Raw genomic sequence first — 5,551 nt, 5'->3', positions numbered from 1 at the left:
CTCCGGAAATTTCGACCACCAGGGGTTCTTTAACGTGCACCCAACTCCCACAGTCCCACAGCCAGGGCGAAAAAAAATTTAAAAAAATAATTCCCCCTTTCCGAGGTTTGTCGGCGAGCGCAAAAGTTGAAACTCCGCGCGCCGCAACGAGGCGTGGTCCCGACGCCCAACCTACCGACGTAGTGAGCGCCGGCGCGCCTCGGAAAACGCCAACTTTCGAGAGCATTTTTTCCTCCCCGCGCACTCTGAATGGGGAGGAGAAAAAAAATTGAAAAAAATTTTCCATCGAAGAGCGGTCCGCTCGCTCTCTGCGCTTTTTATTTCCACACGAGGAAAGTTTGAAAAATTTTGCGCTTCTTCACGGAGAGCGTCCAACTCGCTCTCAGCGCTTCTCTCGCGCAAAAGAAGACTTTGCGCTTCGCCCCCAGAGAGCGGTCCGCTGGCTCTCAAGCGCTCCTCTCGGCACTCTTCGAGAGGTACCTCCGATTAATTTCCCCTTGCTTCTTTCACAGTCGACCGAGTCGACTTTGCGCTGTGCCCCTCGGAGCCGGGGTCTTTGGCTCGCTCAGCGAAAAAAAAAAAAGTTCTTCTCTGCGGCAGCGCGCGCTCGCCCACTGCTTCAGCCGCGCACCTGCCCGACAAGGTCGTCTGAGCGCAGATGGAGCAAAATTCTGCCCAGCGGCCAAGTAAGGACGCCGCCACGCAAACAGCGACCCTCGAAAAGGGTTCGCTCTCTTCCATCTCTCTCTCGCGCGCTCTCCGTAGACGACGCTTTTTGTCGTTTGACCCTAACAACAGACGGGTCGTACCCGCCTTCTGCTGCGATCTCTCAGGAAGGATGAACGTTTCATCTTTACTGTTTGCGGACAAACCTTCCAGTCAGAGGCTAAGCCTCAATAGATCGCAGTGTGGTGGCTGCTCTACTACTTACAGCACCACGACAGGTACCTAAGTACCTAAGGTACCTACGGTACCATCCCGAACCCCTGATCGGTCCGGGATCGCAACGCGGCCCGCGAAGGGCCTTCACGTTTTATTGCGCCATTGGGTTTCGAGAGACCCATTGACTCGCGCACATGTTAGACTCCTTGGTCCGTGTTTCAAGACGGGTCGGGTGGGTTACCGACCTACTGGCCGCAAACCACGATAGCGCCTCCGCGGGAGAACTCCCCGCTCGCCCGGATTCTCGCCGCCAGCCCGCCGCCACGGGACCAACCCGGACAACGAGAGGCGACAAGCTTGCCCAGCGGGTCCTCCGCTCCGATTCCAGAGGGCGTCATCGTTCGGGCCTCCCGACAGCCGGGAGAAGCCCATGGGGCCTGGACGGGGTGACGAAGTCTTCGTGCACGGCAAGGTATAACTTCCGGGAACCGTCCCCGAGGGGACGAGCAGGGCACCTCCAGAGCCGGACTCAAAGTCGTACTTTTCCCATTGACCCGCGTCCGTCGCGGCGTTCTACCGGCGGTGGAAAGTGCGCACCCCGGAGACCGCGTCCGCGCACTGGCAGCCGGAACAGCCCCCCGAGAGGAGCCGTTTACCCGACGCCGCCAGCTCGGCAGTCGTCCGGAGACTGAATCCCCCCGCTTTCGAGCTTGGAGAGCCCACCCCTTTTACTCTAAGCGGTTTCACGTACTCTTGAACTCTCTCTTCAAAGTTCTTTTCAACTTTCCCTCACGGCACTTGTTGACTATCGGTCTCTCGGTCGTATTTAGCCTTAGATGGAGTTTACCACCCACTTATGGCTGCACTCTCAAGCAACCCGACTCACGGGAGGCTTCGTCCCGGGCGCGCAACGGCGGAGATGGGCCTGGCACCCACTCTGGGACAAGCCCCTGTCAGGGGGACTTGCACCGTCGCAAACTCCCGGGAACGTTGCCTCCCATACACCACATTTCCCGACCGTCTGCAAGGACGGGGGATTCGGTGCTGGGCTAGGTCCCGTTTCGCTCGCAGCTACTCAGGGAATCCCTGTTGGTTTCTTTTCCTCCGCTTAGTGATATGCTTAAATTCAGCGGGTTGTCTCGCCTGATCTGAGGTCGACACAAATGTGCGCTCTCGCGTTCGATTCCGGCGCGGTCCAGCTCGCGCGCGCGTCCTTCCTCAATCGTCCGGCCGACGCCTTCCGCCCATTGCCCGCTCACAGTCGCCAGCACCCTCGGCGACTGCGAGCGAGACTGGAAGGCGCCGCTGGCCGGCGCTCGGGACCGCGCGCATGCGGCTTGAGCGGATAACGCAGAGAGTTTCGAGCCCCCGACCGCCGCGGCCGAATTTTTCCCTGCCGCACCTCTCTTTCCCTCGAGAGAGCGACCTCGGCCTGGCGTAGGGGCATCGTCAAGTTTTGCGTCGCCCTCGCCCCAACTGGAGTGGCCCAGTTTTTCTCGGGGCAGAGACTGCGAAGCACTTAGACCGACGGCGGACTGCGCCCGCAACGAGATCGCGTCCGTTCGACCCTTACTCAACTTCGCGCCCGTTCGAGGAGGCGGTCCCTTTGCATCGGGTCCGGGGGGACCCCTTCGTCACCGCGCCACGGCGCGCCTCTGCGCCTCGCCCGAAACTGCCGCGCACGAAACGCTTTCGCGCGCCTGTCGCCTCCCCGCACCCCGCGCGAGATCTCCCTTCTTCTCGCGCGGGCGTGCCCGGAAAGGGCGCTCCCGTCTCTGCGTTTCTCGCAGCAGTTCGGCTACACGTACGCGGGCCAGCGGGCAACACTTTGCCGCCCGTCCACACGGCCTCGTCTCCCGTCGGGACCGCGCTTTCCCTGCAGGTAATCCCTTCCTGCGGCGGTCGCCTTCGGAGGCCAGACGCTCTACTGCTAGCAGCCGCCGTCCCGCGTTAAGCCTGGACTCCATGTACGCGAAAACTCACGCGAACGCGAAGGCGACGGCGTCAAGCGACGAGCAACGCCGTCGCGCGAAGCAAAATGCATGTGTCGCTTGCCGTGTCGCTCGGATCTGCACCCACAGAAAATTTCGCTCGTCGCTCGGAAGTCCCTCACGCGACTGGCCAATCAGAGCCCCCCAAAGCCGTTTCCGGTTTGTCCATGGTTTCTCACGGGCACATCTCACGAAACCAGCCCGTCGTCTTGGTCATCGCCACCGTCGAGAAAATATTTGGTTTTGTAGCTGAGAGGCAGACCCGCACGATTTAAATAATTAAAACAATCTACTTGTTGGGTGCGGAGGGCTAACAGCATTTGGAGCGGGCTACGCGAGCGGGCGGGGCGTACTGCAGGGAGAGATGCGTGTCGAGCCGCGGGTACCGGCGCTCGATCCACCGTGCCGCTGCGCTCCAACTGTGCAGAAACACTCGCGGCGCGCATTCTCAGTGGTATATTATAGTTTGCTCACTTACAGTCAGGTTGCGGTGACAGTTTATGGGAGTGTTTTTACTAAGCCGGAGTGCACAGGCACCGAACGAAAGCACACCTCCCCCGTGAACCCGTGATGTGACCGTCTCCGCAAGCACGCCTTTGGCTATCTCCACTGCCGCTACACCGCTGCCGTAGAGGAAATATTCCTTTGGCCCTGACTATGAGGCACACTCACAAAATTTTAAGAGAGAGAACAGGTTACGGGCGTGTTTCTAAGCTTGAGTGCGCAAAGCACGGAATCCGCTGCGCACGTCGCGGGTTCGCGTCACCTGCCGCCTTCGCTTGCATGGAGGTTGCCCACAAGCGACAGAGCGAACGCCAGCCGTCGCCGCCGCCATCGCCTTCGCGTTCGCGTGAGTTTTCGCGTACATGGAGTCCAGGCTTTACGTCGTCTGCGCAGGGCGACCCGACTCGGCCGCTTGGAGCGCGGCTGAAGGGTTCGACCCACTCTCCTCTTTCGCAAAGTCTTTCGAGGGATCTTCGGCGTTTCGTACAGAGCCGTCCTCTTTGCCGACACGGTCAAAACGAGTCGCCCGCCGCGCCATCCCCGGGCGCCGGCGTCTCTCTTGATATATGATCCGACCCTCAGACAGACGAACCCAAGGGAAGACCCAAGGGCGCAATGTGCGTTCGAAGAATCAAGTGCTCAGTGTATCCTGCAACTCACACCAAGTCTCGCAGCTGGCTGCGTTCTTCATCGACCAGAGAACCGAGTGATCCAGCGCTTAGAGTCGTGCATTTGGTTTGTTCAATTCCGTACAGTACAACCAGGGTTTTAGGCACCGGGCTCCTCCCCTGGCCTCCCCGACTGCAGTTTCGTCCGACAATTCCACGTTCCAGCAGCCGTCCGTTCGGCATGCTTGCGCGGTGCCTCAAAGCCGAGGCGAGCAAGGTCTCTTCGAAGCTTGTGTGCGACAATGGCTTGCGCGTCGCTAGAGACGACGAGGCATTTGGCAACCCTAAAGCAGACGTGCACGGCGCTCTCAAGTTCCGGTCTTCGCTGGTGCCGTTTTTTTTCTGTTCACGGTTTGCTGTTCAGCCCGTTTTCTTTAAGCGGTCGCACGGGTCCGACGACCATCGGTTCACCAGGAAGCACACCGGTAACTTCGTCATCAATTGGGCAATAACACAGAGCTTTTGCGCCGTTCCCCGAGCACGTTTGTTCTGCCGTTGTGTTCGCAGCGACGTCACGCCCGGACTCCCAAGCAGCGGTAGCTCGGTGTGGACGGTTCTTTGCCGCCCGCCGCTGCGCCCTCTTTGGGGAAGGAGTCATCTTTAGCTCAGAAATGCCCCTCGAGTCCGCCGCCCCAAGGGTGCGCCCTCGTGCTGTGCCCTATCCGACCATTTCGCCACATCATTGCTTCGCTTAAGAGACAGGCACCGTCTAGCCGTGGCTACGCAGCGCGTACTTGGACCGCCGCCAGACGGGCGTTCGTCAGACTACTCCCGCAACAGGAGTCCACCGGCCACAGTGCCATGGACGGCGTTTCAGTATCGCACCGGCAGACTACTCGAACGCTGGGAAGGACGAAGCAGCAGGAGAACCCCGCTGCCGCAGGTGCGTTCAAAATGCGGGATTATAACCCCTCGTCCCTTTTTTTCCCGGTGCCTCCTTTCGCCCCGCCGGCACGGCTTCAGACATCGCGCCCGCACTGCGAGACCTCTTGCGGCGGCCGTTCCTTATAAGTACTGGGCCGCACGCGTCCCGCCTCGCGCGCGTTGTTGCGAAGAGTTACTTTTCCGGAGCCGGCGAGCCGCGTTTCCTCTCGTACTCCGCAGCAGCCGCCGCCGTTTCCTTGGCGGCGGGCCGGCCTTTCCCTCGGCCAGCCTACCGACTCGGTCGGAACTCTAACGAGAGCCAGCGAGCTGCGGTTCCTTTCGTACTTCGCAGCAGCCGCCGCCGTTCCCTTGGCAGCGGGCCGGCCTTTTCCCTCGGCCAGCCTACCGGCTACGTTCGAGTCTCTCCGACAACGAGTGTCGAAGACCGAAAGCCCACCAGATTGGTGCGTTACGCCGTTCGAACCCACGGAAGCAGTCCGTTCGAGATTCCCTTGGTGACGGACCTCCGCTGGGCGTAACAATTTTTGCAGAGATGCGGCATCAGAATCTCGCAACTCCGCGGGTGAGGCCTTCCCCCGCTTATAAGCGGGGGCGGCGACGGGTGTGACAAGCACAATCCGG

General features: G+C 60.5%; 1 non-coding gene across 1 annotated transcript; it reads right to left on the bottom strand.

Annotated features, from left to right (window-relative positions):
- Positions 1-3,949: 3,949 nt before the first annotated feature.
- On the bottom strand, positions 3,950-4,103 carry LOC144105807 (5.8S ribosomal RNA). The gene has a single exon (XR_013308903.1). It is a non-coding gene; the product is annotated as a 5.8S ribosomal RNA (ribosomal RNA).
- Positions 4,104-5,551: the final 1,448 nt, after the last annotated feature.

This window comes from Amblyomma americanum, chromosome 9 (assembly GCF_052857255.1).
Source record: "Amblyomma americanum isolate KBUSLIRL-KWMA chromosome 9, ASM5285725v1, whole genome shotgun sequence".
NCBI classification, from domain to species: domain Eukaryota; kingdom Metazoa; phylum Arthropoda; class Arachnida; order Ixodida; family Ixodidae; genus Amblyomma; species Amblyomma americanum.
This window is presented reverse-complemented; position numbering and strand designations above follow the sequence as displayed.